This window comes from Hypanus sabinus, chromosome 24, assembly GCF_030144855.1.
Source record: "Hypanus sabinus isolate sHypSab1 chromosome 24, sHypSab1.hap1, whole genome shotgun sequence".
Classification (NCBI taxonomy): domain Eukaryota; kingdom Metazoa; phylum Chordata; class Chondrichthyes; order Myliobatiformes; family Dasyatidae; genus Hypanus; species Hypanus sabinus.
The window spans coordinates 3514371-3536923 of NC_082729.1; the positions used below are offsets into that span (position 1 = coordinate 3514371).

Below are 22553 nucleotides of genomic sequence, written 5' to 3' on the forward strand. Positions count from 1 at the left end.
CCCCTCTCTCTCCCCCCCTCTCTCTCCCCCCCTCTCTCTCCCCCCCTCTCTCTCCCCCCCTCTCTCTCCCCCCCTCTCTCTCCCCCCCCCCTCTCTCTCCCCCCCTCTCTCTCCCCCCCTCTCTCTCCCCCCCTCTCTCTCCCCCCCCTCTCTCTTGGAGGTACAAAGTGCAGTGCGGGGAGATAATAAGGTGCAAGCACCAGACCAGAGAGTCTGGGGCCTTCTCTCTCCATGACGCTAAGGCTTCCCCCGGCTGCTGTGCTTCATGTCTGCAAACTTTGCAGCAATTTGCCTCACTAGTATGATGAACCGAATACTGAAGCTATGGGCCTCCTCTGGGCCACTCTGGGGATTTGCATCTGAGAACTCAGTTTGGTTCGGAATTGTGTGTTGTTGCTTGCTTGTATTGTTTGCATGATTTGTTTTTTTCTCTTCCTCTGTGGGCACTGGGGGTTGGTCTAATTTTTTTTTAATTGGGTCCTTTCAGGCTCCCTGCTTTGTGACTGCCTGTAAGCAAACAAATCTCAAGGTTGTATAATTTATACATCCTTTGATTATAAATGCACTTTGACTTGACTTCTTCTGTTTTCGTGGATGTCTGAGAAGAACAAGAATTGCAGGATGTATATTGTATACATTTCTCAGATATTAAATATAACTACTGAAATATACCCAATAACTTGACCTCCACAGCAGCCTGTTGCGACAAATTCCTGATTCTGCTGTGGAGCTGTGGGGCAAAGAGCCTGCACTGTTCAATGTTGGATCTGTGGCCAACATTTCCAGCACCCAGATTGCAGTATAGTCAAAATAGAATTTCTGACATCTGCCATGTTGTATGACATGGGCCATCATGGTCTTTCCATGACCATGATTGTTCTTAGCAAATTTTCTACAGAAGTGGTTTGCCATTGCCTTCTTCTGGGCAGTGTCTTTACGAGGCGGGTGACCCCAGCCATTATCAATACTCTTCAGAGATTGTCTGCCTGCCGTCAGTGGTCGCAAAACCAGGACGTGATACACACCGGCTGCTCGTACAACCATCCTCCACCTCCCCCCCATGTTTTCACATGACCATGATCAGGGGGGCTAAGCAGGTGCTACACCTTGCCCAAGGGTGACCTGCAGGCTAGAGGAGGGAAGGGGTGCCTTACACCTTCTTTAGTAGAGAAGGTTCTCTACCCCGCCACTCAGTCCACTGTACACACAGCCGTATAAATCGTTACCATTTGAATTTAACTTTCTTAGTTCAAAAGCACGATAAGTGAAAATAAAAAAAAACCTGAAAGTTCTGGGAATCTATGATAAGCATAAAAAATTCTGGGACCATTCAGTAGTTCAAACAGAGTGGTCAACCTGACCTTTTCCTTTCCTGTTGGTCTGTTATTGCATCAACTGTTAAAACTTATATAGCCTTGTGAAAATGTTGCAGAAAGCAGTTAATAGTCTTTTAGGCAAGATCATGGAGAACTCAGAATGTTACTGTTCCTCAGAGGATCTGAATGAATCCTTCCCAATTACCTTTACGTTGTCCATGTATTTCTTACTTGCTTATTTTTCTATTTTTTGCTTGCCTTTCAGATCTCAGTCTGTGATAAATTCACGGTATTCTGTGTTTAAAACAAAAAAAAAGTATTAGGAGGGTAATGTAAGCTAAATTTGTACAGAACAACACCTTCAAAATGCTGGTGGAACTCAGCAGGTCAGGCACCATCTATGGAGGGGAATAAAGAATCGACATTTCAGATTGAGACCCATCATTGGGACCAGACAGGAAGTGGGAGAGGGTGTGAAGTGAGAATAAGAAGGTTTGGGGAGGTTGTAAAAGCAAGAAGGTGATAGGTGAAGCAGGTTGGATGGGGAAAGAGGGACGAAGTAAGAGGCTGAGAGGTGATAGGTGGAAAAGGTCTTCCCCTTTCCTTACCAGTCCTGATAAATTCCATAGATGCTACCTGACCTCATGAGCTCCTCCAGCATTTTGTGTGTGTTGCCCTGGATTTCTGGCATCTGCAAAATGTTTTGTGTTCTAAATCTGTACAGATGGTAATTTTTCTGCCTTGTGTCATGTCCCCAATCATGTATAAAAACATTGTGATACTACTCAAGGCGATATCAAGCTATTGGCTTTCTATACGACATGTATACGCCACGGTGGAGATAAGTTGCAACTTCAAATGGAAGATTTCTCTTTATATAGTATGAATCCAAATCTCCAGTCAATCTCAGAATATTTTACACTCATAGAATAAACAGCAGGGAGATGGTTATGAAGGATTTCACCCACTATTCTCATGGACTATTTGTCGCACTCCCATTGGGGAGGAGGCTACTCGAGGACCAGCAGACTGAAAACCAGATATTTTTCCTGAGCAGTAAGGCTGATCAACACCTCCACCCACTAAGACACCCCCTCTACACCCACAACCACCACTTGTTCAAAGTTCAAGGAAAATATATTATCAAAGTGCATATGTGTCACCATATACTACCATGAGATTCATTTTCGATATGGTCTTTATAGTCACTACTTTATCATTTCCTGTCAGTCACCTTATGTACAGACACATGCTGTACCTAATGTCACTATATGAGCATACAGTCTATGTGTACAGTATAAGCTATTTTATGCATTTACTACATATATTGTGTTTTGTTATGTTGTTCTCAATCTTAAGTTTTTTTGTGCTGCTTCAGATCTGGAGTAACAATCATTTCATTCTCCTTTACACTTGTGTACTGGGAATTACATTAAACAACCAAGAGAGGCCTCACTTGGAGTATAGTGAGCAGTTTTGGGCCCCTTTCCTAAGAAAGGATGTGCAGACACTGGAGAGAGTTCAAAGGAGGTTTGTGAGAATGATTCTGGGATTGAAAGGCTTGTCTAATGAAGAGACCCTCTACTCACTGGAATTCAGAAGATTGAGGGGGATCTCATTGAAACCTCTTGAATGTTGAAAGGCCCCAAAAGAGTGGATGTAGAGAGCAAGTTTTCTATGGTGGGGAAGTCTAAGACTAGAGGGCACAGCCTCAGAATAGAGGAGTGTCTTTCTGGAATGGAAATTAAGAATTTCTTCAGCCACAGGGTGGTGAATCTGTGGAATTTGTTGCCACATGTGGCTGTGGAGACCAAGTCATTGGGTATATTTATGGCAGAGATTGATAGATTCTTGATTGGTTAGAGCATGAAGGGATACTGGGAGAAGGCAGGATACTGGGTTGAGGGGGAAATGAAATGACAGAGCAGATGGGCCAAATGTTTTAATTCTGCTCCTGTATCTTGTGGTCTTATTATCTAATCTTGAATCTTGATGATCTAATACCCTTTTTATTCTCACTACATTCCCATCAACTTCCCTCAGATTCTACCACTCACCTCCTCTCTGTGGCAGTTCACAGGATTCCTAGCATCATGGACGGACAAAGACAAACAAAGGGATTATAGGGTCCATGCAAGTTGATAGGGTGGTTAAGGAGGCCTTCGTTGGCTGGGGGATTGAGTTCAAGAGCCGCAGGGTAATGTTGCATTTCTATAAAACTCTGGTTAGACCACACTTGGCGTATTTATTCTGGTTGCCTCATTTTAGGAAGGATGTGGAAATTTGAGAGAAGGTGCAAGGGAGATTTACAAGGATGCTGCCTGGTTTGGAGAACATGTCTTAAGAATATAGGGTTAGCGTAGAAGGATGAGAGGCAACTTGATAGAGGTGTATATCTAGAAAGAGATAGAAAGAGTGGAAAGCTGGCACCTCTCTCCACAGGGTTGCAATGACTAAATAAAGTGGGTACAGCTTCAGATGATTGGTGTAAGCTATAGGGAGGGCTGTCAGAGGTAGGTCTTTTACTCAGAGTGATGAGTGTGTAAAACGCACTACCGTGGGTGGTGGTAGAGGCAGATATATTAGGGCAGGGTTTCCCGAACTTTTTTGCACTATGAACCCCTACCATTGACCAAGGGGTCCGTGGACCCCAGGTTGGGAGATCCTGCATTGTGGGCATTTAAGAGACTCGTAGATTAGACCATAAGATATAGGAGCAGAAGTAGACCATTCGGCCCATCAAGTCTGCCTTGGCATTCAATCATGGGCTGATTCAGTTCTTCCAGTCATCCCCGCTCCCATTTGTCCCATGTTCCATTAGGACCATGGATGAAAGAAAAAATGGAGGGCTACATGAGAGGGAAGAGTTAGAATGATCTTAGAGTAAGTCAGAAGGTCAGCACAACATTGTGGGCTGAAGGGCCTGTACTATGCTGCAATGTCCCATTAATTGAATGAACTCTGATCATCTTATGCCAGATTTATGCCTCACCTCTACACTGACGCAATCAGCCACCAACTCCCATTTCTTTGGAACATGGGAAGAAATGGCAGTGGACAGGAGGAACCCACGTGGTGACAAAGAGAACATGTAAGCTCCACACTGCCAGCAGCCAATGTCAAGACTGATGCTGAGAGGGGCTGAAGCTCATTTTTGGTGTGCAGTCAACCGTTGCTTGCAGAAAAAATGGTGGCCAAAATACATACAGTCAGTTCCTAAATCAACAGTTTGGTGATGACCCACTTATTGAGACAAGAATTGGCCATGAAGTTGGGGAGAACTCATTCGGCACCTATTAAACGATGACTGTTTATTCTTTTCCGAGAATGCTGCCTGATGTGCTGAGTTCCTCCTGCATCTTGTGTGTATAGACAGGCTACCTGGTTTAAGTTAAAAAAAAATAGAACGTAGAAGTTTTATGAAGCCCAAAATGTCGCAGGAAAGCAGCATCCATCAACAGGGATTCCCACCACCCAGGACAGTCTCTCGTCTCACTAATGCCATTAGGAAGAAGGTACAAGAGCCCCCAGGACTCACACCTCCAGGTTCAGGAACAGTTATTACCCCTCAACCATCAGGCCCTTGAACCAAAGGAGATAGCTTCACTCACCTTGACTTCCTTATCATTAAAATGTTCCCATGACCTATGGACTCACTTCCAAGGACTCTTGATATTTGTTGCTTATTTATTTGTTAATATTGTTTCTTCCTTTTTGTATTTGCACAGTTTGTTGTCTTTTGCACGTTGGTTGAATGCCCAAGTCGGTGAGGACTGCCATTGATTCTGTTATGGTTATTATTTTATTATGGATTTGTTGAGTATGCCTACAAGAAAATGAGTCTCAGGGTTGTATATAGTGACATATATGAAGTTCAAACTTCGAATTTCTTGAGTGTGCCAATGAAAAGGATTGGTGTATTTTTCATCTTGAGGTTTTGCCGATGTTTGAAAGACATGATGTTTGGATTGCAATTTTGCAACTCTTCATAGGCAGACGTCTCCTTTAAGAGCCTACAGTGTTAAATGAGTCATTGATAAACAAATAATTAAATGCAACTGTCTTGCCTACATCCATTCTTGTTCTACCTGTTTTAAATTTGGAGGTTCTTCCAGGAATTGACTACACAAATGAATTGTGTAACTCTTTTCCTCCGGACAAGGACTATGATATTTGTGTTTCTGGATATGCAGAGTGATAGCTTGCCCCTGGCAAACATCAACTAAACCAGTGTCTAGTTTTTAAATAACTCTATTCTTGGTTATTAATAAATGTTTTATTCCAAATTGTCAATTATTTCTTATTTAGAAGGCATTCAATCCAAAAAAAAACCCTGTCAGCATCTCCTCAGCACCCTCCTCCCAGGTTTTCGTGTTTAAGACGGAGGAACGGTTAGATGGGGGAGTGTGGTATGCATTGGCTGACCACGCAGTACATTTGTGTGGTCTGCTTTCACCGTTGTGCATTTTAATGTCTGTGTTCTGAGGACAGTCACAGGAACATTGTGATGCTGGCAGTGTTCGGAGTCTTAAATTAAAAGCACGTTGTACCTCTCAGAAATTCAGGAGTGGGTGGGAGGGAGGAGGAGAGGAGAGAATGATGGTGCAAACTTAATTGTACGGTCTTTTTGGTGCTGGCTACAGATCCCACAAGTGAAATATATATATATATATATATATATATATATATACACTTAGGGGTGAATATGTGTGTAAGTACAAGAGGGGGAGAGAGAGAGAGAGAGTCTCTTTCTGTCTCCCTGTCTCTCTTTTTCCTCCCTCCCCCTTTCTCCCATCTCCCCGACTTGTACAAACTGAAGCAACCATTAAATGTTACACTTCAGCTGAAAAGTCAGCGACTGCAGAGCAATTTATTTGTTTACACGGCATACAGAATTTATATTTGTAAAGGGCCGGTGGTTTATGCAAGGGACTGAATATGTCATTTAATTCTGTTTTACAGAAAAGATTTTTTTTACAATGACCTACAGTCACAAACAACTGTCAGTATGTGTAGGTATTAGATATACTTTTTTTTCCTTTGCAGAATTCTCCTTCATATCACATCATTTTGGGGCCAGATGGCTTCCTGCTTCATGATCATCTTTTTGAGGCATTTTTAGAAAACAAATTATACTGAAGCTGAAGGTAATGTAATCTTGATTTTTTTAGACAATATATTTGTTAATTGACCCAGTTAATTATCACTGCATTGTTATGAAGTGTGTCTCTCAAGGGATTCTATCTTTTAAAGTGTGCTGGTAGAATGTGAGGGGCCAGGAGTGGAAAGAAAGATTTGGGCACTGAGACATTGGGATGAGCGATGGATTTTCTGCATTTGTTGAGTGAGTCAGTGCTGGGTGTCACACTGAACGATTTTAAATTAATGCTTTTCTTCACAAGTTTTTAAGCCATGCTCGCTTGTTTGTTTCTCTGTGTGTGCGTGCGTGTGTGTGTGTGTGTGTGTGTGCTGTCTGACTGTGTCTCAATGTGTGTGTGCTGTCCATCTGTGTGTTGTCAGTCTGTATTGTCTGTATGTGTACGTGTGCTGTTTTTCTGTGTGTGTGTGCTGTCAGTCTGTGTGTCTGTATGTGTGCTGTCAGTCTGTACGTGTCTATTTGTGTGTCTCTGTGTGTGTTGTCAGTCTGTATGTGTGTATGCTGTCTGTGTCTTTGTGTGTGTGTGTATTGTCTATGTGTTGTCAGTCTGTCTGTGTGTGAGTGCAGTCAGACTGTGTGTTGTCTGCCTGAGTGCTGCCGAACTGTGTGTGCGTGTGTGCGTGCATGTGTTGTCAGTCTGTGTGCATCTTGTCAGTCTGTATGTGTGTGCTGTTTGTGTGTGTGTTGCCAGTCTCTTTGTGTGTGTGTGTGTGTGTAGTCAGTCTGTGTGTGTGTGTGTGTGTGTGCCTTGTATATGTGTGCTGTTTGGGTGTCCTCTGCATGTGTATGTGTTTGTCTGTAGTGTTTATCTGTGTGTGTGTGTTTGCAGTCTCAGCATGTGTATCTCTCTGTGTTACTGTGTGTGTGTGTGTGTGTGTGTATGTCCCTTATCTGTCTGTCTCTCTGCTGTCAGCCCATGTGAGTGTGCATCTACCTCTCTGTTGTCAGTCTCTGTGTTCTGTGTGCCTCTCCCTGTTGTCAGTCTGACTCCCTCTCTCTCTCTGTTGTTAGTCTGTGGGTGTGCCTGTTACCAGTCTGTCTCTCTTGTCAGTCTGTGTGTGTGTGTGTGTCTCTCTCTCTGACGTGTGTGTGTGTATGTGTGTGTGTGTGTGTGTGTGTGTGTGTGTGTTTGTGTCTGTTGTGTCTGTGTGTGTGTGTGTGTCTCGTAGTCTGTGTGTGTCTCTTTGTCAGTTTGTGTGTCTCTGTTGTCAGTCTGTGTGTGTGTCTATCAATTTTGTGTGTGTCTCTCTGCTGTGTTGTTAATCTGTGTGTGGGTGTGTCTTGTCAGTCTGTGTGTGTTTGTCAGTTCTGTGTCTGTGTGTCTTGCGCTCTCTGTCAGTCTGTGTGTGTGTCTCTATTGTCGGTTTATGTGTGTATCTCTGTGTTGTCAGTCTGTGTGTGTGTCTGTCAGTTTTGTGTGTGTGTCTCGCTCTCTCTGTCAGTCTATGTGTGTGTGTGTCTCTCTGTGTGTCTGTCTCTGTTGTCAGTTTGTGTGTGTGTCTCTCTTGTCAGTTTCTCTCTCTGTCAGTCTGTGTGTGTGTGTGTCTCTCCCTCTGTTGTCAGTTTCTCTCTCTCTGTCAGTCTGTGTGTGTGTGTGTCTCTCTGTGTGTCTGTGTCTCTGTTGTCAGTGTGTGTGTGTCTCTGTTGTCAGTCTGTGTGTGTCTCTCTGTTGTCAGTTTCTCTCTCTGTCAGTCTGTGTGTGTGTCTCTCTGTTGTCAGTTTCTCTCTCTCTGTCAGTGTGTGTGTCTCTCCCTCTGTTGTCAGTTTCTCTCTCTCTGTTAGTCTGTGTGTGTATTTTCTTTCAATTTCCCTTTGTTTTTGAGGACATCTCTGCCTCGTTCCCTTTCTCCTGGAGGATGGGTGCATTGGATATTTTCACAAACGCAGTTGCCAATTAATCTCCAAGCTCAGTAAAAAATTGCTCCCTGCAAAAAAAAAACTACTAGACTTCTCTGCTCACCGGCGTGTCATTTGTAAAGAAATGATAATCGCGGAAGTGTCCATCAGCTGCTGTGGAAGATGCAGAGAGTTTGTGATCTGCCTCTAGCGCGACTGCACCGATCTCTGTACAGCGACGATCCTGGCTCCGTGTCTCGGAATGTTGCAAAGCAGGGGTTTTTTTTCGTACTCGCAAAGCAGACAGATTGGGAGAAGGTAATTGCAAATGAAGTCGGCCCTGCATTCTGTGAAAATGTCTGCAATGTGTAGTGACAAGACTTACATAAGAGGCACCCACAGCATACAAGAGGGCAGCGCGAAATTACATAAACCCTTCGATAAATGGTTAGATCAGGAGGGAAAGCAAAATAGTTGCAGCTGTGGGCTGAGCAATTCCTTCTCCCGACTGAAACCTGCCACCGTGTCCTGCTAGAATTTTACCCTGCAGCTTTTCTGTGTAATAATCTGTGAAAAAAGGTGAGTAACACCTTGAAATTTGCTTCATTCAACGGTTATCCGAGCACGGTTGCATTATACGCTGGTGTGTATAGTATATTTATCCTGGAATATATATTTTTTTAAAGAATTGGTTTTGCTGTACGTCAGAAAAAAACCTTTGTCTGAGTAGAGGGGTGATTTTTTTTTTCTGCATGGAAGTTAGGTTCTTCATCTCCACGAGAGACTTGAAAATGTAGACTTGATCTGTTTCTGAGTCACTTCGTTAACCCTTTGGATGACAGATCTTTGTATGCGCGCCTTTCTCTCCGTCGTGTGAACAGTAATTAGGCGACTGGGAGCTCCGAAGCTGCGGTTCGTTGCTGCAGTCAGTTAAAAAAAAATTATAGCTGATGATCGTACCCGGAGACAAGGACGGGTCACTGTTTAGGAAACTTGGCCGTTGGGTGCTCCAAAGATTCAGCTTTGATCCTTGAGGGATATGCGATCAGTTACCACAATAGATTAGCGCCGTCAATCTAATTACACGTTTTAAGCCGTTTATGGAATTCGTAGAAAAGTTAAAAAAAAGGCATTTGATGTAAGGGAGCGGCAGCTGAATGTTTTCCATGCGGAATGAATTCTTTTAAGCCTAAATAGTGAAGATAATTGAAAGGTTATTTGAACTTTGAAATCCAGCTCTTGGGTCATTTGGCAATTCTCTGCTCGTAGACTGTTAGTCTCACTCTCATCAGGGAGGAGGCTACATAGCGCCCACGCAACGACCACCGGACTGAAAAACAGTTACTTTCCCCAAGCAGTAAGGCTGACCAACACCTCCACCCAGTAATCCCCCCAACCACCACTACTTTATCATTTACTGTCGGAGTCACCTTATGTACAGACACTCTTGTACGTAATGTGTAATGCCTAGTGGCACATTACCGGCATAAATCAATCTATGTATATAAGCTATCTTATGTATTTTTATTTATTGTGATTTTTTTTATTGGTTCATTATCTTATTGTGCTTTATCTTGAGCTGCATCAGATCCAGAGTAAGAATTATTTTGTTCTCCTTTACACTTATGCATAAGAAATGACATTAAACAGTCTTGAATCTTGAATTTTTAAAATTTAATGTCATTGACTTCCTTGATACCCAATGGCAGAGAGAAACCCTTTAAATTATCTTTGAACAGAGTTGTCAGTTCATCGAGAGCAAATTTAACCTCCTCCTCCCCAGCAAAAGTTGCATTCTCTTTTAGTTTTAATTTTTTTTAAATAATTTGGCCACACCAGACTTGGTTGTACTTGTATATTCCTGAAGATTCTGAGTATTCTGTCATTTACTATATAGAACAGTATACAGTAAAAAAGATCAAATCAATATTTGGTGTGACCACCTTTAAAACTGCATCAGTCCTCTTAGGTATAGTTTTATAAGAAAAACTGTCATGTAGTTTTATCAGAAAATCGGCTGGTAGGTTGCACTAAGCACCTTGGAGAACTTGCCCCAGAGCTTCTGCAGACGTGGGCTGTCTTGCTTGCTTCTTCCTCTCCAGATAATCCCAGACAGCTTTGATGATTTTGAGATCAGGGTATCTGAAATCATATCAAAAATCTAGGGTGCTTAAGACCTTTGCATAGTACTGTGTTTGTATATCTATAAAGGGATACGGGGAGAAGGCAGGAGATTGGGGCTGAGAGGGATAATGGATCAGCCATAATGAAATGGTGGAGCGAACTCGATGGGCCAAATGGCCTAATTTTGCTCCCATATCTTATAGTTTTATTTTCACACATACAATTTGTCATCTTTTGCACATTAGTTGTTTGTCAGTTTTTCAATAAACTCCATTGTATTTCTTTATTTTCCTACAAAGATCTGCAAGAAAATGAATCTCAACATAGTATGTGGTGACTTTAACGTACTTTGATGATAAATTTCCTTTGACTTTGACTTTTCCCATTCCTGGAAATATATCACTGTTCTATCATTATGGGGTAGAGTAGAGGTTACAGTACCAGACACCCATGTTCAATTCCCGTGCCCACCTGTGTGGAGTTTGTACACTCTCCCTGTGACCACGTGGATCTCCTCCCACAGTCCAAAGACTTACTGGTTAGTAGGTTAATTGATCATTTTAAATTGTCCATTGATTAGACGGGTTAAATCGGGGCTGGGCAGTACAGCTCCAAGGGCCAGAAGGGCCTTTTCCACTGTAGCTCAGTAAATAAATAAAATCAGCACATGGTGCCTTCCCAACAGCACTTGAGAGGGAAGCTCCTTCACTAGAAGTACTGCAAAGGTCCGTGGTACAAACTCATTCCCCACTTCCCAAAGGCATTTAGCATTGGACAATGAAAACTGACTTTGAGGTGAAGCTGTCCTGCTTCAAATCAGTGAACAAAAAATAAACACATTGATGCTAATTGGAGAGACAAGAATGACCGCCAGGGCAACAGATCAGAGCAACACACAAAAATCATTGGAGGAACTCAGCAGGTCAGGCAGCATCTATAGAAAGGAATAAAGAGTCGACAGTTCTGGCTGGGGCTCTTTGTGGGTCTTGATGAAATGCCGACTGTTTATTCTTTTCCATAGGTGCTGCTTGGCCTTCAGAGTACCTCCGGTGTTGTGTGTGTGTGTGTGTGTGTGTGTGTGTGTGTGTGTGTGTGTGTGTGTTGCTCTGGATTTCCAGCATCTGTAGCCTTCTGAATTTTCCCCTTACTTTCCAGTCCTGATGAAGGGACTTAGCCCGAAACTTCAACTCTTTACTTTGTCCCATAGATGCTGACTGGCCTGCCAAGTTCCTCCAGCATGTTGTGTGTGTGGTTCTGGATTTCCAGCATGTACAGACTGTTTTGTGTATCTGCAGAATCTCTTGTGTTTAGATTTTAAAGGCTGCTTTTTGACACAATACCAATATCAGCTCATCTCGATCTTTTTCCAGTAAGCCCCTCCAACGCACACTTGGTAATGACTAGAATTCAGACATTTGTTGATTCTTTGAGGCAGTTTCATCCACTTCATTCATTGCTAGACTTCAGTTGTCCTTGACTTCCCCAGCATTTTATGTCTCTGACAGAGGTCAACCAACTGTTAAAACAAGATGACAATGCTTCTGCCAAGGTTGCAGTCTGGAAAGGCTCAGTATAACCATGGCAACCATCATTTCAGCATCCAGTTGTTCCACTGTTGATCCACAGAAGTTTGGAGAGATATTTAAATCTATTTAGAAGAATTAGATTCAGAATCAGGCTTATTTTCACTGACTGACTCTTCAATGGCCACTTTATTAGGTACACCTAAACACCTGCTTGTTAATGCAAATATCTTATCAGCCAATCATGTGGCAGCAACTCAATGCATAAAAGCATGCAGACAGGGTCAAGAAGTTCAGTTGTTCTTCAGATCAAACATCAGAATGGGGAAGAAATGGGATCTAGGTGGGATTGACTGTTAGTGTCAGATGGGGCAGTTTGAGTGTTTCAGAAACTGCTGATCTTCTGGGATTTTTACACATAACACCACAACCCGTCACACCAGACAAGGTTGCTTGATTCTAAACATTTGGTTTATTGAACATTACAGAATGTCTCTCTTGTGTTTCCCACTCCCTCCCCTCTCCCTTCCCCTTTTCTCAACCATGATTCTCCTCTCCCTGCCCCGTTCCCACTCTCAGTCCACAAGAGAGACCCATATCAGAATCAGGTTTATCAACACTCACAAATGTCATGAAATTTGATTTTTTTTTTTGCGGCAGCAGTACAGTGCAGTACATAAAATTACAATAGTACTGTGCAAAAGTCTTAGGCACCCTATGTGTATTGCACAAAACTGTACCTGCCTAAATATCTCTTTGATGTTGAAATTGAACCTGCAACCACCACCCCTAATAGCAATTTGTTCCATACTTTCACCTCCTGATGTTCCCTTAAACATTTCACTTTTCACCCTTTTAACCTATGACCTCCAGTTCTAAACTCACCCAGCCTCGGTGCAAAAAACCTGCTTGCATTTATCCTATCTACAGCCCTCATAATTTAGAATTCCTCTATCCCTCATTTTCCTACACAAGTGAAGAAAGTCCAAACCAATGCAACTTTTCCCTATAACTCAGGTCCTCAAGTCCTGGCAATAATAATCAATAAAGACAGTGATGTATCTGTCAATATTGCTGTTGTATAACTGTGATAGGCAGTTCCTTACAACTCTATCATAATATTATCCAGTATTATTTTTCAGTGACTCTCACAGTGTTTCCAGCTCTTTTATTTGCCTCCTTAAAAGACTTCATCATGTTCTCAATCTACTTTGATCTTTTCTGCCAATCACATTCCCTTTTTTCTAAAAACTTTAGATGTACTCTTATAAGGAAAATGAAACTGCTGTAAGTTGTGCAGGTTTCATGTAATCATGCTACCTCGACTCTGTACGATATTTAATTATTCTGAAAATATATCATTCATTTTTTAAAAATCAGTCTAACGTCTCAAAAGGTAATGTCATCCTCACCCTGATGAGCACCATCAGGTGTGGCTGAATAAGGCTGGGTATGGAGCCAAACAACGTGGGCACCAAGTACCACCATGTTCAGAGGTTTTATCTGTCCCTGGTGTTGCAAAGGATGGGTTTGGTCCGGTGCCGGGCACCGTTCCAGTCAGCTGGACGGTGCCATACTACTTTGTGAGATAGCAGCTCACCTCCTTGTGGACTGAGAGTTTGCGAAGAGGGAAGAGGGTTTGTCACGGTTCACCCTGAGCAGCAGTGTGACAGAGGGTTCTCTGACCTACGGGCTGTTCCCAGGACACACACCGAGACTGGTATCAAGAGCCATTGAAAGATGTCCTTTGGTCTGCCGGCACATGGAGGAATGCTGCCGAACGGTACGTTCCAGGCTGCAGGAGGATGTGCTGAGGTCGGTACAGCCAGGTGGGGGAGGACCACAGTGATGGGTTCTTCTACTGGAGGGGGAGGGGCTGGGTTGGGTGAGGGAGCCCCTCAACTATTGTAATAGTGACCCACCCCAGGGGACCTCATGAGTGGCAACTGTCCTATGGTTATGGAATGTACTAGAACACTATTGAAAGCATTGACTCTAAATGTAGTGTAGTAGATAAGCACAGTGCTTTATAGTACAGGCGAATCGAGTTCAATTCCTGCTGCTGCCTGTAGGTTTCCTCCAGATGCTCCAGTTTCTTCCCACAGTCCTAAGATGTACTGTTGATGGGTGAAATGGTCATTGTAAATTGTCCTGGGATTAGGCTAGAGTTAAATTGGGAGATTGCTGGAGAACATAGCATGAAGTGCAGGAAGGTCCTATTCCTTACTGCATCTCAATCAATTAATCAATCAGTCGGTAAATACATGTAAGAATGAAAAGGCATTTTGCATTTATTCTTGTAAAATTTTCAGATATAAATACCATACAAGATAGGAACACAATTAGGCTATTCAGCCCATTAAAGGTATTCATCATTCAATCATGGCTGATTTATGATCCCTCTCCACCCTACTCTCTGCCTTCTCCCCGTAACCTTTAACACCTTACTAATCAAGAACCTATCAATCTCTGTTCTAAATAACCAAATGATTTGGCATCCATAGCCAATTTCTGAAGTCAGGCTAACTGGCCTATAATTTCCTGTCTCTCCCCCCCCCCCCATCCCTTTTTAAAGAGAGGAGTGACATTTGCAATTTTCCAGCCCTCCAGAACCATTCTAGGATCTAGTGATGGAGTGCTTGGTGACACAGGACAAGATAGTACAAAGCCAGCATGGTTTCCTTCAGGGAAAATCCTAGGCAGACCAAAGGACATCTTTAGATGATGGAATAGATGGTTCTGTTGCCAAGTTTGCAGATGATACAAAGATTGGTGGAGGGGCAGGTAGTGTTGAGGAAACAGGTAGGATTCAGAAGGATGTAGACAGATTAGGAGAATGGGTAATAAAGTGGCAAATGAAATACAATGTTGGAAAATGCATGGTCATCCACGTTGGTAGTAGAGGTAAATGTGCGGACTGTTTTTTAAGTAGGGAGAAAATCCAGGAATCTGAGATGCGGAGGGACTTGGGAGTCCTTGTGCAGAACACCCTGAAGGTTAACTTGCAGGTTGAGTCGGTGGTGAGGAAGGCAAATACCATATTAGCATTCATTTCAAGAGGTCTGGAATACAAGAGCAAGGATGCATTGCTGAGGTTTTATAAGGCACTGGTGAGACCTCACTTTGAATATTGTGAACAGTTTTGGGTCCCTTATCTTAGAAAAGATGTGCTGGCATTGGAGAGGGTCCAGAGGAGATTCACAAGGATGATTCCAGGAATAAAAGGGTTATCATACATAGAACATAGAATAGTACGGCACATTACAGGCCCTTTGGCCCACAATGTTGTGCCAACCCTCAAACCCTGCCTCCCATATAACTCCCCACCTTAAATTCCTCCATATACCATATACTCCATATACAAGGAATGTTTTGATGGCTCTGGGTCTGTACTCACTGGAATTCAGAAGGATGAGGGGGGATCTCATTGAAACCTTTCGAATGTTGAAAGGCCTAGACAAAGTAGATGTAGAAAGGATGTTTCCAGTGGTGGGGGAATCTAGGACAAGAGGGCACAGCCTCAGGATAGAGGGGTGTCCATTTAAAACAGAGATGTGGAGAAATTTATTTAGCCCGGTGAATTTGTGGAATTTGTTGCCACACGCAGCTGTGGGGGCCAGGTCGTTGTGTCTATTTAAGGCAGAGATTGATAGGTTCTTGATTGGAGATGGCATCAAAGGTTACAGGGAGAATGCAAGGAACTGGGGTTGAGGAGGAGATAGAGATAAAGGATCAGCCATGATTGAATAATGGAGCAGACTCATTGGGCCAGATGGCCTAATTCTGCTCCTGTGTCTTATGATTCTTGAAAGATTATAAATAAATTTTTTGTTTATAAAAAAAACAAATCCAGCACCCTGCACTGACCCAGTGTCTCTATTGCGGGGTTTCCCAACCTGGTGCCAATAGACGCCTTACTTAATGTTATCGGTCCATGGCATAAAAATAGTTTGAGAACCCCTGGTCTTCTGGGACTTGAGGTCCCATTCCAGAGACATTTCAGGAAAGAAGTTCAGGCTGATAATCCAGTGCAGAAAATCCCACACAACTCGTGCTGTGGGTTTTTGGATAGGACATTGAAGCAAGGCGATGTTCATTTTCGCAGACAAGAAATCCCATTGAGCAAAGTCTAAGAGCTAATACCTCCTCCTCAGCCGAAAGAATTAAAACAGTTCTGATGAAAAGTCACATGGTGATCTCTCTGCTCAGCAGCCCTGTTAAGGATCTTGCCCTTAACAGTGTATTGTCTCCTTGCATTTGCCCTACCAAGGTGCAGCACCTCACATTTATCTGGGTTAAATTTCATCTGCTATTTCTCTGCCCATGTCTACAACTGATCTATATCACACTGTATCAGTCTTCTACACTATCCACAACTCCAACAATTTTGTTATTATCCACAAACTTACAAACCCACCCATCTCCATCCTTCCTCCAGTAAATTTACTTTGAATTTGAACTTTTTTTTTACACAAAGGTGATAGGTGTATGGAATGAGCTGTTAGAGAAGTGGCTGAGGCGAATACAAAACTATTGTTAAAAGATAGTTGGACAGGTATATGAATATGAAATGTTGAGAAGGTTATGGGCCAAGTGCTGGTATTGGTGTACTACATGGACATCTTGGTTGGCATAAAGCAACTGGGCAATCAGGAGGTGCAGACGTCTGAAGACCCACGCTCAACAATTCAGGAACTGCTTCTTCCCCTCTGTTACCCAATTTCCAAATGGATGTTGAACCCATGAACACTACTTCAATACATTTTTTCTATTTTTTCACTACTTATTTAACTTAACTATTATATATATATAATTACTGCAATTCACATTTTTCCTATATATTATCATATTTTACATTGTACTGCTGCCACAAAGTTAAAAAATTTCGTGACATATGCTGGTGATAGTAAACCTAATTCTCATTCTGATTCTAAGGGCCTGTTCCTTCCTGTGTGACTACATGACTCTGTGTTCAAGTTCAATTTTATTGTTATCTGACTGTACATATGACATGGTCAAGTGAAACAACGTTTCTCTGGACCATGGTGCACCCACACAGCACTTAAAACAAAATATCACCACAAATAACCTAATAAACTATGCTAAGTGTCAATCTTCTGCAATGTACTTTATTGGTTAATTTATTTGTGGTAATATTACTTGATGTGTTATATGTGTAATCTATATGTACTGTATTGTGCACCTTGGTCTGGAGGACATTGGTTGAATGACAATAAGCTTCAAGTTGAAAGTTGCAATGTTCTGTCAATCACAATAACTGCACTTCTCAAAACAGAATATTAATAACAATTTTAATGCTGTGAAGCCTCCAATTGTGATTTGTGGATATCATTGCACAAAGTGATGCATGTGGGGAGACCGATGTGCCAAGGTGTTTGGCTTTGAAAATCATTCTTAAGTTACATTTGAAGGCTTAGATCAGGGGTTCCCAACCTGAGGTCTATGGATCCCTCGCGTAATAGTATTGGTCCATGGAACAAAAATGATTGGGAGCCGCTGGCCTAGATAGAGTAAGCGAGGGGAGGATGTTTCCTAAGGTGGGAGAGTCTAGGACCAGAGGGCACAGCCTCAGAATAGAGAGATATCCATTTAGAAATGAAGAGGAGTTTCTTAAGTCAGAGGGTGATGGGTCTGTGGAATTCATGGTCACAGGTGGCTGTGGAGGCCAGGTCATTGGGTGTATTTAAAGCAGAGGTTGATAGATACTTAATTGCTGTCCCCTCGGGTCCTAGACTCCCCAGCTATAGGAGACATCTGTTCCACATCTACTCTAGCTAGGTCTTTCAGTATTCAATAGGTTTCAATGAGAATCTTCCCCCCCCCCCCCGCCATTCTTCTAAGCTCCAGTGAGTACATGCCCAGAGCCATCAAACACTCTTCATACTTCTAGTTAACATGGGTAGAAGACCTAGTTGGGCCAGAATAGGACCCAATAGGTTCCCTAAGTCCATAAGATATAGGAGCAGAATTGGGCCACTGGGCCCATTATGGCCAATCCATTTTCCCTCTCAGTCCCAAATCCTGCCTTCTCCCGTATCCCTTCATGCCTTGACCAATCAAGAACCTATCAACCTCTGTCTTAAATATAACCAATCACTTGGCCTCCACAACCATCTACGTCAACAAATTCCACAATTCACCACTCTCTGGCTGAAGAGATGCCTCCTCAACTCCAATCTAAAAAGATGCCCCTCTATTCTGAGGCTGTGTCCTCTGGTCTGAGGCTCCCCCACCATAGGAAACATCCTCTCCACATCCACTCTGTCAAGGCCTTTTAACATTCAATAGGTTCCAAATAGTTCAAAGGAGTATTTTTTTTTCACTTTTATCATTATAGCCTCTCAGATAACCTTAACCACTTCCTTCAAGTCAGGTCAAAAGTCAGGATTGTCCAGCTCTGAGGTCATGCTGACTTCAAGAAAAACAATCCAGTTAATCCCATCCCCAGTCCCATCAATCCCATGGGCTCCTTCAATACCATTCCCTAGCTCTTTTCCCAGCCCCTAGTGAATCATTCAGTTTCATAGAACATAGAACACAGTACAGACCCTTTGGCCCATGCTGTTGTGCTGACCTTTTATCTACTAAGATCAATCTAACCCTTCCCTCAAATATATATTTATCTATCATCCATTTTGTACTTAGCACCCCAACGGATCCATCTGTACCACCAACCCCGGTAGACATTGCACACATTCACTTCCGGTCTCCTTAAAATTAAGCCCTCTGGTTTTAACCATTTCCACCCTAGGAAAAAGTCTTTGGCTATCCACTCGATTTATGCTTCTTAACTTCTTTACTCCTCTTATCAAATCACCTCTCCTCCTCTTCTAAGAGAAAAGCCCTAACTCGTTCAACCTATCCTCAAAACAAGCTCTCTAATCCAGGCAGTGCTAGGACATATTATGGAGTTAGGGTGTATCAAAGGTTTCGATGTCAGAGAAATGTAAACTATATACATCCTGAAATACTTTTTCTTCGCAACAGAGGAGTGCCCCCAAAGAATGAATGACAGTTAAATGTTAGAACCCCAAAGCCCCCCCAGCTCCCCCCTCCCGAGCGTAAGTGGCAGCAAGCACCGATACCCCTCCCCCACCAGCAAAAAAAAGCAATGGAACCCCCCACTGAGCACTCAAACGTGCAGCAAAGCTTCAGCAAAGACACAGATTTGCAGTTTCCCAAAGACTCACCCAGTATTCGAGATACCACAGGCTTTCTCTCTCACTAACAAGGGAGAAAGAGATGTCTCCATTTCACCGCGAGAGGAGAAACATAACCAACAACTCACTGATTTACAATGTTAAAAGTTAAAAGGGTGTATAGCAAAATGTTAACTTCAACAACCAATCTTTCGACCTGAACGTGGATCGGAGACTAAATTTTAAATACAGCCCTGGACAATAGGTTCCTAGAGCTGTTCCTCCTCTTCAAAGAGAAAAGCACTAGCTTGTTCAGCCTATGCTCATAAGGCACACTGTCTGATCCTGGTAAATCTCCTCTGCACTCTCTCTAAAGCAATAGTTCCCATCCTGGGGTCCACACACCCCTTGCACAACGGTATTGGTCTCTGACATTAAAAAAAGGTTGGCCGTAAAGCTTCTAAATCCTTCCTACATTGAGCCAGCCAGAACTCAACACAACACTCCAGCTGTGGTCTAACCAGGGTTTTAAAGAGCCACACTATTACCCTGTGGCTCTTGAATTCCACTAATGAAGACCAACACATAATATGCCTTCTTAACCACCCAATCATGTCTCTGGCCAAGTCCAATATCCTCTCCATATCTTATTGCCTTAGGTCAGTGATTAGGAGCTGTTATTCCCTAATCTCCAGAGCTTGGATCTCCTTATCATTCCAGGTAGATTCAGACCAGCAGTGGGAATCACACTCACACCAACAGCCTTATTTCCTGGAATGTAAAAGTAAGGATGTAATGCAGAGGCTTTATAAGGCATTGGTCAGACAACACTTGGAATATTGTGAGCAGTTTTGTGACCCTTATCTAAAAAAAGTGGCAGGGTGGAGATACGTCTCTACTAAAGGAGGTGTAGGGTGCTTTTTCTCTCCACCAGCTTGCAGGTCACTCTTGGGCAAGGTGTAGCCCCCCCCCCCCCCCCAAATCATGTCACATGAAGTCATGGGAGCAGCTGGTGCATATCATAAGACCTGGTGATGTGACCACTGATGCCAAGCAGACAATCTCTGAACAATATTGATAATGGCTGGGGTTACCTGTCGTGTAAAGACACTACCCAGAAGAAGAAAATGACAAAATTTGAACTATCATGGTCATGAAGGCCATGATTTCCTTTGTCATACGACACAGCACATAATGATGATGGCCTAAGAATCCTCCCAGTTCCTTCAGGATGTTCCTTTAGAACAGAGATGAAATATTTCTTTACCCAGAGGATAATGAATTTGTAAAATTCATTATCATAGACAGCTATGGAGGCCAAGTCACTGGATATATTTAAAGTAGAGATTGATAGGCTCCTGATTAGACAGAGCATCAAAGCAAGCAAAGAATGGGGTTGAGAGGGCAAATAAATCAGCTATGATGGATGGCAGAGCAGACCCGATGGGCTGAGTGGCCTAATTCTGCTCCTTTGTTTTATGGTCTAAATCTATATGTGGAGAACTACTGCATATTATTTTTCAACCACACACTCAGTGCTCAGACTTATCATAACAGGTTTTGAAAGAGTACAAAGAAAATTTACAAGATGGGAGTTGTAAGGAAAAGTTGAATAGGTTAGGACTTAGCTGCTTGAAGCATATACGATTGAGGGGAGATTTGATACAAGTATTCAAAACTATGAGGGTTATAGATAGAGTAAATGCAAGCAGACTTTTTCCACTGAGGTTCGGTGAGACTAGAACTAGAGGTCATAGGTTGAGGATTAAAGGTGAAATGTTTAAGGGAAACATAAGGATGGTGAGAATGTGGAATGAGCAGGCAGTGAAAGTGTCGGATGCGGGTTCAGTTTCAACATTTAAGGGAAGTTTGGACTGGTACATGGATGGAAGAGGTCCAATCACAGACAGGAGAAAATCTGCAGATGCTGGAAATCCAAGCAACACATACAAAATGCTGGAGGAACTCAGCAGGTCAGGCAGTATCTATGGAAAAAAGTACAGTCAACATTTCAGGACAAGACGTCTTGATGAACAGTCTTGGCCCAAAACGTCGACTGTACTTTTTTCCATAGATGCTACCTGGCTCGCTGAGTTCCTCCAGCATTTTGTGTGGACGAAAGAGGTATGGTGGGCTATGTTCTTGGTTCAGGTTGATACAATTAGGCAGAATATTAGTTGGAATGATTTAGATGAGCCAAAGGGCCTGTTTCTGTACTGTAGTGCTCTATGACTCAATGACCAAGCCATGCTCTCCAGGGATTACGCAGCAGTGTTTCTCTTCATTTCTGAAATTTAGACCCGTAGCATCTCTGGTGCACGGACCTCTTCTGAAATCAGAATGGACTCTCAATAGTCTTAGTCATAGGAAAATACAGCACAGAAACAGTCACTTCAGCCCATATAGTTCACATTTCAAGCTGAGTCCCATCATCAATACATATGGGCCCGAAGCGTCGACTGTATTCCTTTCCAAAGATGCAGCCTGGCCTGCTGAGTTCCTCCGGCATTTTGCGTGTGTTGCTCAGTGTAAAAAAGCCTGTTTGCATTTACCCTATGTATACCCCTCATAATTTTGTTTATGTCTATCAAATCTCCTCTCAACCTTCTACATTCCAAGGAATAAAGTCCGAACCTACTCAATCTTTCCATGTAACTCAGGTCCTCCAGACCCGGCAACAGACTCATTTACATCGTCTGCCTCAATCTAAGTCATTGGGTTCTGTTGACTTTAATGAGCTGAATTTTCATAATGGAATCTAACACATTCTTAGCGCAATGATTTAATGTTGAATCTCTGTCCCGTTGCCTTTGATGGAGACTCCAGAGACTGTAGATGTTGGATATGGGGATATAGATTCAAGATCGTTTGTTGTCCTTCTTTAGTACATGCCTATAAAGGAGAAGGAAATGATTGTAACTCTGGCTCTGATGCTGCATAAAAAAACACAAAAACCATTAAAAAAAACCCACAATAAATATGAACATAAGAGTATTCTTATAAAACACAGTGTACAAGTAACTCACAGTGGAGGAACTGAGCAGGTCAGGTAGCATCTATTAAAATGAATAAACAGTCAGGCCAAGACCCTTCTTCAGGAGTGGAAAGGAAGAGGGAAGATGCTAGAATAAAATGGTGGAAGGGAAGGAAGGGGGAAGATAGCTGGAAGCTGATAGGTGAAGCCAGGTTGGTGGGAAAGGTCAAGGGGTGGAAAGGAAGAAATCTGATAGGACAGGAGAGTGGACTATAGGAAAAGGAGAAGGAGGAAGGGACCCAGGAAGAGGTGATAGGAAGGTGAGGAGAAGAGGTAGGGAATAGAAGATTTCCTACCCTAAGGGTGGCCTCATCTTGGCATAAGAGGAAGCCATGGACTGACATGTTAGAATGGGAATTAAAAATGTTTGGCCATCAGTAAGTTTTGCATTTGGCAAATGGA

The 22553-nt window shown here is 42.7% G+C and overlaps 1 protein-coding gene across 7 annotated transcripts in view; it reads left to right on the forward strand.

Annotated features, from left to right (window-relative positions):
* ahdc1 (AT hook, DNA binding motif, containing 1) overlaps positions 1-22553 on the forward strand; it is a 281558-nt gene that overhangs the window by 216016 nt on the left and 42989 nt on the right. For 4 of the 7 annotated variants that reach the window (XR_009507754.1, XM_059949179.1, XM_059949177.1 and 1 more), the window contains one exon: positions 6363-6463. The exons of the other annotated variants lie outside the window; for them this stretch is intronic. The gene's annotated coding sequence lies outside the window, so the exon portion shown is untranslated. The remainder of the gene's footprint in view (positions 1-6362; positions 6464-22553) is intronic. 7 annotated transcript variants of the gene reach the window in all.